Source organism: Notamacropus eugenii, chromosome 1 (genome assembly GCF_028372415.1).
Source record: "Notamacropus eugenii isolate mMacEug1 chromosome 1, mMacEug1.pri_v2, whole genome shotgun sequence".
In the NCBI taxonomy this organism is placed as follows: domain Eukaryota; kingdom Metazoa; phylum Chordata; class Mammalia; order Diprotodontia; family Macropodidae; genus Notamacropus; species Notamacropus eugenii.
This window is the reverse complement of record NC_092872.1, coordinates 501,907,165-501,920,048: the sequence shown is the minus strand read 5'-3', so window position 1 is coordinate 501,920,048 and position 12,884 is coordinate 501,907,165. Positions and strand designations below refer to the sequence as shown.

At 38.7% G+C, this 12,884-nt stretch overlaps 1 protein-coding gene across 1 annotated transcript in view; it reads left to right on the top strand.

Moving 5' to 3' along the window:
* Positions 1 to 12,884, top strand: part of CDH4 (cadherin 4) — a 1,168,514-nt gene that overhangs the window by 776,182 nt on the left and 379,448 nt on the right. The window lies entirely within an intron of this gene.

The window sequence follows — 12,884 nt, the reverse complement described above, 5'->3', positions numbered from 1 at the left end:
GAGTATTAACATAAGGAAAGAGTGGTCAGACAGCTTAGAAGAGAGCTAAGAGAATTATATGACAGAAGTAAGTGAGGAAATGTATGAAGCATTGGGAAAGGGTAGATGACAGTGTCAGATGCTTCAGGAGGATGGGGCAGGGGAAAGGGGGATAAAGGACACTGGATTTAAGTGACAGCTGAAGTATAATAAATACCCCTTCTTCAGCACAATTTGACTCAGAAATTGCCTGCATATTCTTTTGCATCCTAGAAGAACAGAGAGACAAGAAAAGAGTTAAAGGCAAATGATGTAAATAAAATCAGCAAAATGTCTCTCTTAACAGTCTGCTAATTGGAGAGAAGGTGAGTGTAAACAGGCAATACAAAAGAAGGTGCTGATGAGGGAGCAGTGAAAATGCCAAATCCTGTCCTTGAAAATGGAAGAAAAATAAAATCAGACCTTCTTGTTGTTGTTGTGTGTTTATATATACCTTTCTACTTTCCCTGCTAAGATAAATGTGTATTTGGCCTTCTATGGTGGATCTGAAGACCAAGAATGATCCCACATTAAAGGGATCTGTTGCCTGATGCATTAAAACTATGTTCAGTCCTCAAGGTGCTGTCAGAATGATGGAAAAATCAGGAAGCATTCATGAAAGGAAATCACTAATTAAAGCAGATTTTTTTCCTTTTGTGCTGAAGGGCTTTAAATTTTTTTTTCAAAATTTTCTAAAGTGTTGTAGAGATTTATGAGTGGGGATGACATGCTATAATCCTGTATCTCTAGCAGGGAGAATTAGGCAGAATGTGACTACAAACAATTGAGCATCATCTGGCTTTGGCTGAGACCCAGTGGACAAACTAAGACTTAGGACGATCCCAATACTCACTCGAACTCTGAACCCTAGGGAGAAGTTAGATACATATTGTTGGAGGATTTTCTGCTCCAATTTATGAAAAAGGCCAGATGTCTATGATGTTCCTGCTGTGTTACTTCAATGCATCCTGAATTCCTTCAGATGTCAATTATTTTTTGAACATCAGGGTTTAGTGGAAAGAGCACTAGATTTTTAGTCAGAGGTCTCAGGTTCAAATCAGACCTCTGCTGCTTGGAAGTCATTTGCCCTTGCTAGGCATCAATATCATCTGTAAAACATAGAAGTTGGACTAGATGTTCTCTAAAGCCCCTTCCCAGCTCTAAATCTACATTCCAAGGATTGTAATAAATGGTTCCAAGTCTCTGAAACAAAACCCTACGTATCACTACCTCATCCTGGTTGCTACTTCTTAGAAGTAGCCCCCTCTTTTGCGGGGGGAGGCACTGAAAGACCACATCTTTTAACCCTTTCAGAGCATCTAGAGGACAGTTTTATACACTGATGATGATGTGTTCTTGGACTAAGTGAATAATCCTGCAAAAGAAAGAAAGATCAATACACTCTCTCCTTGCCAGTAGAATGAAGCCTGTTATGTTTAGCATAGCATTTCAAAGTCTTCCACTTTGTCTTTATAGCTTCAATGACTCTGACATATAGTCTAGTGCAGTCCAATATAGATGGCAGAGATGAATAAACCTATATGAGAGAAGGGACTGAATGGCATGGAAAGAGTATCTCTTTTCAAATGAGGAGTGCCCAGGAAACAAAAATGCTGAGCTGACTTTTCCTTTTCTCTTCGTGTTCTTCATTGAAATACATGAAAAGGCCTCTCCTTTCAAATAAGAAGGCAGTACATGCCAAGCAAGGAGAGCTCTGGCCTTTGGATAACTTTCCCCAGTATCCAGGATGAGTCTCTTTGGGGCTATTCATGTATTGAGTTTGGGCAAAAAGCAATTCCTCTAATTGCCTCTGGGACATTGACCTTTGAATATGAATGTTAGCAGAACAAGGGAGCTGGACTTAACTTAAAGATGTTTTCACAATAGAATAGTTATAAATGGGGATTCACATTTGGGGATATAAGTGCATGCATGCACACATATGAACAGAAGGTAGATAGGAGTACGAGCTGCTTTCCAATCTCTCAAGCCTGAAATCCTTCTCCCAAGGCTGTAGAAATGACACCTCTCTCAAGCACAGAGGTGGAAGGAACAGGGAGATACAAGGATGCCTGAACATCCAAGCAGACTCATGCAGTTTTAATCAAAAGGGATCTCTGCAAAAGAGGCCTGCTGGACACTGAGCCAGCCAGATAAGGTAGAGGGGACCACTGCCAAATGCTTCTGAAGGTGTTTGTCTTTCATTGAGAAGGAAACGTTGCAGCAGTCACTATATACATATATAGATACATGTGTATATATGTATAGATACATGTATATATATATATCCGTGTGTGTGTGTATACACACATGTGTGTGTATGTATATATATATATATATATATATGTACATATGTATACATACACACACACACACTCACACACCCTGAAGGCTAGGTTTCATCTTCTTTTGGGCAAAGGCTTTAATGTTTAGGTGCTTCTACTTTACCCAATTTCCTGTTGTAGTTATTTCAATGTGATTCTCCACATCTGCACTTCTGTTGTGTCACCAGGAAAAAGGGCTCTAGAGCTAGTAGAGTGAGGTACAACACATGGTATTTCTCTTAGTCAGACATTTATATCATCAGAAATCGTCTACATTTTGTAATAGAAGTACTCAACTGGGAACCAGCAGCTCAGAAAAGGAAACTCAGACCCAGAGTGATCCAATGATTTATCAGGTTACACAATCAATCATTAACAGAAAAAATAAATTATAACCCAGGATGCCTGATTACTTATTTAGTGCTCTTTCCCAGAGTCATATCTAGGGTGGGGTGACCAGGACTTCTCTCCACAGTACTACAAAATTTAGAGGATACTAGCAGCAGCATCCTGTAGATCAGAAGATTAGGGGAAAAAACTGAACTTAGCACTAGTTAATAGGAATAGTTAGGAACCCACAACATGTTAAGCATCCCCAATATTCTGGGCTCCCCAGCAATGGGCTCTGGGTATCATGGATACCCAGGACCATTGTGTATTGGAGTACTTTACACACACACACACATACACACACACACACCTGCAACTGACTTTGTCATAAAAGGATAAGTTGTTACAACTCCGCTCTTTCCACTCTCGCAAGCTGCCCACAGTCTCCTTAAATGCAAATACCCTTTGCAGGGTCAATATGTGGTGACCCTAATATATCATCATGGATCAGTTTGTCAAGTGCTTTACTTGTGGTAGTAGACATCGGCATGGGATAAGAGTACTGACAGCATGAGGAAAGGCAGAGGAGGGCACTGAAATGAAGGGAAAAGACATGTAAAGGGAGTATGGGGAACAATCAAGGCTAACACTACCATTTTATCAAGAGTAAACACTGCTTCTTATATCTACTTTCCTTTGGAATCCTACCACAAATAGATCCAAGACTTTGTGAAATAAACTTTAGTATACAAATCCAAAAAGGTGGTAATCCTGCCTTCTTTTCCCTGGTCAAACCACACCTGGAGAATTGTTTTCAGGTCGCATTTTGGTAGACTTTGGCAAACTGGAATATGTGCAGAGGGAGGGAACCAGGAGGTAAGAGTTACCCAAGACCATGTCATATAAGAATTGATTGAAAGATTATAGACATTTAGCCATTTAGAGGAGGACGTAATTGCAGTCTTCAAATATCCAAAGGGCTGTTGTAAAGAAGAGGTACTTAATAGTAGAACCAGAACCACTGAGAGAAAGTTACTCTCAGGTAGATTTCAATCTATCATAAACAAACAAAACTGTCTCCCAATCAGAGCTGCCCAAGAATGGAATAGCTACCTCCTGCAGTAGGGAATTCATGGAAATTTCCTGGAAGCATTCATGCAAAGACTGGCTAACTAACTGCCAGGGAAATTGTAAAAAGGATTCCTGCACAGTGTGGAAAGTTGATCTAGATGATATCTAACTTTCAACTCTAGAATTCTATGAGTCTCTGATCCAAAATTCTATGAGGTCTTCCCCTTATTCATGGTGGCATAAAGTGAAGAGATAATGAGATTCTCTCTTCTATAATGTTTGCTTCCATACCATCTGTTTATATATACCTACTATAAGCTGGCCATCACATTTATCAGAAAAATGAGATAGGCTATATATCTCAAGTTTGTTTAAGCTGATAGAAGTGAGCTCCATAGGCATCTGGTTTGACTAGCTGATGAATTATCTGCTGCTGCAGAGTCACATCTCCTCCTCCCAACACAGTTACTTTGAGCTGTTGGTTGTTTACGATTGCCTTGTTTTATTAGTTTGGGTTTTTTCTCCCTCTCCCAGGATTTGAAAAGAAATTTCCTGGAGGTTCTGTCCTGCTTCCCCAGTTACAAAAACATGCCAGGAGTAGTTGGCTAGCAGAGCGCTGTGGCAGGAGAGCTGAGTTCAGTTCAGTTCGGCATCAGAGCACTCTGCAATTATGCAGAGCCCATCATAGGATTAGCTACAACCATGTGGCATGTATGCTGTACACATTAGGCAGTACAAAGTGCCACCTCTCTCTGCTTCTGACACCCCCTCCCAGCCCACATGCCTCTACTAATGCTTTTTCATGCTCATTTTATGATTAAAAGTTCCAAACATGAAAATCTCAATCTTTCCCTGCTTCCCTCCTTCCTCCTCCTCCTCTTTCTGCTCCTTCTTCTCCTTGTTCTTATTCTTTTTCTTCCTTCTCTCTCTGTGTTTCTCTCTTTTTGTCTCTCTCTCTTTCTCTCTCTCTGTCTCCCTCCCCCCCCCCCCATTGCAAGAACAATTATTTCTTTCTATTAGCATTCAGTTGTCAGATGAGCACTCTAAAGATGTTTGCTATAAAGCCTTAGATTTGTTGTGGAACACACAAGCACTCACACACAAGGAGACAGCATTGCAGAAGGAAAGGTGAACTGGAATGCCCCCAGGTCCCTTGGAGCTCTAGGCTGACTTTTTTCCATACAGAAAGGTCAGAAATGAGGTTATATGTGAAGCAAAAACAATGCTCTTGCCCCCACTAATAATAACTAACATTAAAATAATGCTTCAACGCTTGTAGAGTACTTTATATACCTTCTCTCACTTGATTCTCAAAGTAATCCTGACATAAATGATGTTATTATTCTCATTATAAAGATTAAGAAATTGAGTTCAGAGAGGTTAGGTGATTTATCCATGATCATACAATTACTGTGTTAAAAGTGGGATTCAAATCCAAGTCCACCTGCTTTCCAGTCCAGAGATCTTTCAGCTTACTGTGTTATATATTTTTGTAGCCTTCTCCCTTGCCCCAAGTGCCTAGCATTGAACTGGGGATAAAATAATCATTGAATAAATGTTGGGTTATTGTTTGCAATTTCAAGTATTCTCTCTGGTTTTAGTCAAATATGGAAAAAATTTAACCCAGATTAGAGGAAAATTTTGCACCCTTAATATTTTATATGTTTACATTGCATATTTATATACTTTTATATAGAGCTTGCTATGTGCCTGGCACTGTACTAAGCACTTTGCAATTATTATCTCATTTTATCCTCATAAAAACCCTGGGAGGTAGGTGCTATTATTATCCTTAATTTACAGATGAGGAAACTGAGGCAAACAGAGATTAAGTGATTAGCCCAGGGTCACACAGCTAATAAGTGTCTGAGGTCAGATTGGAACTCAGATCTTCCAGGACTGGCATTTTATCCTTTGAGCCACCCAGCTGCCTCAAAAGATAGCATTGGAATTATGTTAGATATTTGAGAGGTAAACATGAAGATTTTTGTAGGACATTTTTCAATTTCTGAGCTGATCCAGATTTTGAATGTTGACTTTTAAAATGTCTTTTGAATTATTAATTATTGTGTTCCCATTTACATGGCATTTGTGACTAATAAAGACATAGTGTCCTGAAATCTCACATTGCTAGATGAAGAATGTTCAATAGGGAGGGAGCATTTAGTCCTGTTTCTCCTAGTAACCACTTATCCCACTGGTAAATGCTGGAAAATGGAGTGTGAATGAAGGGAGGAGGGAAGAAACTCAAGTTGAAGCACAAAAACCATTTTCAGGAACTTATGCTAAAGTAGAAGATCTTCCACTTCATCGAGAAATTATTTAAGTTTCACGCAGCTTTCCCGAATGCGACAAACTGAACAGTGTGTTCTGGCTGGGTGCTTGAGCACCATATGGCAGGCACCACTTCAGCTATTTGGATGTGAGATTATGGGTGAGAGTGTGAGAGAAGTGGAATGGGTCGGTTTCTTTGTGTTATATTGGCCTTTCACAGTGACTATTGCAAAAAAAAAAAAAAAATGATTCTGTTCTAAGAGAAGGGAGAAAAGGGAATAGTCCTGCTGTTTCCAATAGGCTAAGTACAATGAGCCAAAAGTGGGTTTCTCAACAGCTGCTCTCATGACTCCATGGCAAACATGACCAACTGATCTGCTAATTCTTGTGCAGGTGAGAGGTTGCCTCTTCCAGACATGCATTAAGGGAACATGAATGTCCCCACCAAATAGAGCTTTTCAGATATTATGTATTCAAAAGCACATTCACATTGGGGAAACATTGAATCAAGAATGAAAAACAGAAATGAGAAATATTTCCTCTCATTGCTTTTGTGTTTAGTAGCCACAATGTGCGGAACCCACAGGTCTGATCTGTGTTAAATTTTGTAGCAACAAGCAGGGTTGCTCATTAGCTGGGCTTACTGAGGTGTCACCTTCACACTTGAAGTGCTGATAATTGCTAGTCTTCATTGGTGCTAATTTACTGATAACAGACTTACAGATTTCTCTTTGTTCTTCTGTGATTCTGCATTAGCCAGTCGGCTCATAATATTAAGATTAGCCTGTCAATGTTGACGTTAGGCATTGTCTCTCTTTAATTCAGGTCTAGGCTATATGTTTTCCATGGGATATTTAAATGCTTCAAAGAGTCATGTCCACTAATACTTTACCTTAAAAATGGAAGCTATGTTAGGGCTACAGTGTAGATTGATAAGAAGTACTCTGGAAGGCAACTCAGAAAACCTGGGTTCTGACTCTAGCTCTGCCTTTTGTCCTATAACTTATTATTTCCCCTCCCTGAGCCTTAGTTTCCTCCTCTTTGTATGGGAAAAGTGCACTTCCAGTTCTGGCAATCCTGGGATGAGAGAATTTGGACTTTATCTGTATCATGTACACACTGTTACAAATGTATATTGATCACTTCTCACTTTTTATCTGTATGATTCCAAGGCAACAGATGAACTTATTAAAGTCTTTCACAGAGTGAGAAGTTGAGCTATAAACATCTTGTATGCAACTACAGACAGTCAAATGCCTTATTATTTTTAATTTATTGAATTCCACAAGAAACTGTCAGACTCTTCGGGGGGGGAAGAGATTCACTTTTCCAAGTACTGCTGGTCTGGGCATTCAAAGAAAAGCATTTGAATATTTGACATGATGAGATCATACAAACAAAAAAATACCTCTTAGGGGTCAGTGGATTGCAGAAGTTTATTTTTCATGAAAACCAAGTGGATACAAAAGTTACAGAGTGATAGCCCTTTATCCTCCCTAAAATGCTGAAGGACCCTGAACCTCCTTTCTACCTATCTTGGCATCACTAATGGAAAAAAAAGAGGAATTGGAACTCTCTGGATGAATTCAGCCCCTTTCATTTCCTTTGTTGTGAACAAGAAGTCATAGCCTTCCATTATAATCCTGTTTGTTAGGACCAGGGCTATGAAAAGCTTCTGAGGATGTCCCAGAATGGCTCTACCTACAATGGGCATGGTCTGTGGATATGTGATGTACCTGATGAACCTGGACTAAAGAGGCTCAGTCATGGCATTGATGTCCGCTATGCATCTCCCATTATGAATGGATTTTTGTGAGAAAAACTGGAGTCCTGGAACACAGCCCAATTACCAGAAGACAAAGCTGGTACCTCCACCAGTCTCAGCATTCTTCTATCTCTGCAATTATCACTCCACTTGAAGAGATAGTGAGTCTCACCTTGGTCTCTAAGAGGGAGAGGGAAGAACATAAAGCAGTGCAATGTAGGAATTTTATACTGAAAATCCAACTGAAGTGATTCGTTTAGGAAATACATTTTTAGTAGCAATCAAGGTTAAGTGACTTGCCCAGGGTCACATAGCTAGTAAGTTTCTGAGGCAGCATTTGAACTCAGGTACTCTTCATTCCAAGGCTCATGCTCTATCCACCTAGTTGCCACCCAGTTGCCCTTTAGGGAATACATTCTAAAATTATTCTACTATGCACTGACCTCTTCTTCTAAGCCGTAACTAATAATTTTGACACCCAGGGCAAGTAGCAAAAATATAGCTAGACCAAGCGACAATAACAACAAACACCCTTGAGTTAATGTTTTAAGACAAATTCAATTGGGGAAATAAAGAAGAAGTCTTAAGACACCATAAAGTTACCACTAGGGAGTGGGATGAACAGGGTAAGCCTGGGCCATTGAGGAGCTCACCTGAGATATAGTAGCAGTAGGAGGAGGAAGTGTATCATCTGTTATGTTCCTAGTTTAAGTAAATATTCTTAATTACTAGGTGAAAAACTTAGTTGTTCCAGCTAACATCTAGCAAGTTTTGTTATCATCCTTTAAAGTTCTACGCCCTGAAGCAAAGTTCCAACTACCTCATCCTAGTTGCAGCTTTACTCTTTATACTTTTTAGTGGAGTCATAATTTTGTAAGAGTGGCTACTTCCACTGATTCAAAGAACAGCCTCTTTGGGCAGTTTCATTCTATACAATTGTTTGTTATCATGTTTTCTTATCCACTGTAGAAGATCTATCTAGTTATTGGAGGCCTTCCCTTTTGCTTATTGATGATAATCATTTACATAGCACTTAAAAGTTTGCAAGGTACTTTACAAATATTATCTCATTTGAGACATACAACAATCCTAGGAGGTAGGTGCTATTATTATTGTCCTCATTTTACAGATGAAGAAACTGAGACAGAAAGAAGTGACTTGCCCAGAGTCACACAACTAGTAAACTTCTGAGATTATATTTAAATTAAAATCTTCCTGATTCCAGGCTTAGATCTCTATTGTGACATGATCTAGTTGCAACAAAAATTCTGTGTTAGTTTGCTATTTTACACACACACACACACACACACACACACACACACACATACACACACACACATACACACACACACACACACACACACACACACATGCTCTTATTATCCCCTTTTTACAGATAAAGAAATCAAAGCTGAAAGAAGTTAAACTACTTGTCCAGCTAGTAAATGGCTAAAGTTAGATTTGAATTCTGATCTTCCTGACCCCAATCTAGTGTTCTTCCCCACCCTGTCACCTAGCAGCCTCAGAATATCTATAAAGATTATCTTCTCTTACTCTTATTAATTGACTAATCCATCTCCTTTCCTGATCATACCTTCATAGATGCTCTAACGCCACTGCTTAATGGAAAGTGTTCTTTTCCACAGCCTTTGGAGTTTGGTAATTTTAGATCTTTAAGGCTTAGATATTAAAGGATACACAACCCTATCTAAAGGTTTTGGAATGATTGTATTCATAACCACATAGCATAATCAGGAGAATATTGATGTGAAAAAAATAAGATGTGCAGCTTTTGTAGTATCTTTTTTTTAATGATCTGCCAACCAGTATACAAGTTTTACCGAGTATCTTTTAAGTATTTAACCTATCCTAAGCATCATGGGGAGGAGTGATACATAAAAAAATATTAAACATAGTCCCTGCCCTCAAGGAATTTTGGTGGGGAGACAAGACTAATAATGCATATCAAGAAATAACGTAAAACACTCCATAACTAAGTTCAAAATGCTATGATTCATTCTACAAGGGTTCAAGAGAAGGTATAAAGTTAAGGTCAGTAAAGGCAAGAATGAATGACTTCTTTAAGGAGACGGGTTACAAAAGATGAGTAAAATTTGGGTAGATGCTCCAATCCATCTACCACTTAGCTGTCAAACTGATCTTTCTAAAATGCATGTCTGACTGTCTGATGCTTCTTCCCTTTCCTTGTCAGTAAGCTCCAGTGATTCGCTATCACATCCAGGATCAAGCCTAAGCTCTCTTATTTGACCTTTAACCTGGTCCCTTTCTACTTTTCCAATCTTCTTACACCTTACTGTCTTCCACATATTCTGCAGTCTAGTGACATTGGCCCTTTGGATGTTATTCATTTTTCTCCCTACTGAGCATTTTCATTGATCTTCCCTCATGCCTGGAATAATCTGTGTCCTCTTCTGTGCCTCTGATTTCCTTGGCTTCCTTCAAGTCTCAGCTAAAGTCCCACCTTCTGTCAGAAACCTTTCCCAGTCATCTTTAACCTTAGTGCCTTCCCTCTGAAATTACCCCTCCCATTTAGCCTAAATATATGTGTATGTATGTGTGTGTGCATATATATATATATATATATATATACATACATATATATAGTTGTATATAGTTGTTCGTATGTTATCATTCCTGTCAAGTTATCAGATCCCTGAGGATCGCAGCAGGAATATCTGGCCTGACTTTTGTCTTTCTTTGTATCCTTAGCACTCAGTGCAATACCTGACTTAATAAGTGCTAGTTGATTGACTGTATATTTTTGCAAATCAGAAATGACTGATTTATTATGATCCTGTTATTCTGACTTCAGAGGACACAGAATCAGGCTATGACAGGTAGAACTTTCAAAGAGGACAGTTTAGGTCTGATTGAAGGAAAAAAAAACTACTTAACAATTAGAGTTACCCGGAAATAGGATCAGCTTCCTTAGAGGACAGGTCTTTAGCAAATTGTACATGAACACTTGTTGGGGATGTTGTAAAAGGAATGCTTTTTGTTCATTTGTTTGTCTTTCGGTGTGGATGGACAAATACTAATTCCTAAATTTTAAGATTATGATTGATGTCAAAAATAAAGGTATATAGGTTATTACATCACAAATATTGATATTATAGAAGCAAATTCTTTGGTGGATCCTGAGGAACTATCCATTGGTTCTGAGGGAACTCATTTCCTGGTGGAAAGGACAAATGAAAAATTAGCTGTTTTAAAAAAAATCCTTATTAACCCATTCTTGTGAAGTAGGCATGAAGGTGACAGTTCCTTCACTAAAGTCTTCAGTCCCTTGGGATCTCAGCTAAGCTCCTATCCCACTTAATGCAAATTTAATAAGCCTTTAATATATGTTAAATAAATACAAGCTACTTGTCAGAAATGTGCTTACCGAGGATTAATTTATAGCTGCCACATTTCTGATCAACTGTTACTTGTAATTAACCTCTATAAATGTTTCTAAATAATCAGCTAATATTTGAAAAGCTTAAATAACTGTCTTATTACTTCTGATCAGGAATTGGCATAAAATAACTATAAATTAGTAATGGCAAAATGGTAGCTATGAATATCTGACAAGTTAAAAAAGTTGTTAGTTAATGTACAGCTGTTAAAGCTTTTTATTTTTAAAAAAATAGTTTTTAATGTGTTTCAGAATTCAACAGGATTCATTTTAAACATCATGAATTTGTTTTCATGAATATTTAGGGAATTTGAACAAGTTAAAAATGTTTTCATGACAAATCTGGCAATGTGCTATCCAGGTTTGCCTCTTATATCTTGTCATTTTTATTCAGGCTTAACCCTTGTCCTCTGTATTGGAGCAGGCTGAGTCAAAACCTAGAAAGTCTGGGTTTGATTTCAGGCTTCCTCTTCTACTAGTTATGTAGCAATAGATAACTTCTCTGAGCTTCAGTTTTCTCATGGGCAAAATGGAGATGATACAATCTCTGTCTCATGAGGTTGTTCCAAGAAAAGTGCTTTGTCAATCTTAAAACACTATATAAACATTATAACATTATTATTTTTATACTATAAAAATCTATTTCTTTTTCTTATTTCAAGTGGGTAGCTCACATACTGCAGAGTTCATTTAAAAGCATCATCCTATTATGGAAAGAGACTAGAGTTGAAGTCAGAAGGTTTGTTGCTGTTGCTTAGTCATTTTTCAATTGTGTCCTACTTTTTTGGGACCCCTTTTGGGGTTTTCTTGGCAGATATACTGGAGTGGTTTGCCATTTCCTTCTCTACTTCATTTTAACAGATGAGAAAACTGAGGCAAACAGGCTTAAGTGACTTGCCCAGAGCCAACCAGCTTGTAAGTGTCAGAAGCTGGATTTCAACTTAGGGTTTCCTGGTTCCTGATCCAGCACTCTATCCACTGCAACACCTAGCTGCCTGGGAAGTCAGAGGACCTGAGTTCAAATTGTATCAAACTGCATGATTTTAAGCAGGCTAATTCCCTTCTCTGAGTCTTACTTTTTTCTCCCCTGTAAATGAAGGAGTTGGAGCGATGACTTCTAAGGTCCCTTTCTATTTCCAAAAGTATGATTTTATGACCCAAGTCACCCAAACTCTCTGGGCCTCATTTTCTTCCTCTGTAAAATGCAGAGGATTGTGCTAGATGATCACCAAGATTGCTTCCTATTCTAAAACTTTTGTTTCATGATAAGAAAAAAAAGGGTTTCCCTTTTCTGCTCTAGTCAGCATATATAGGAGTTCCCAATGGAAACTCTAGGTTGTGCTTCAGTATTTCGGTAAATATTATTTGTCTTTGCCGAGAATTGCCCTTTTCCTTGGTTTCCCTTGGAGGTTTTCAGTAAATGATTACCTTCTGTTTCCTGAAAAGTCCTCTGGCTTGGACTTTGCTTTGGCTCTTGACCCAAAAGCTTCCTTTCTCTGCACCACCATTCTGAGCTCTTAATACTGACACCTTCAGATGGTTACTTGTAGAAGATCTCTGTGTTAGTGCGTGCGTGTGCGCCCATTCCCCACCCTCCCTGTGTTCTTTTGTGGCAGCCTCCTTACACAGCGAGAGCATTTTAACCTTTTCTTAATGATTGCCGGTTCCCTTCCTGCTGTTCATT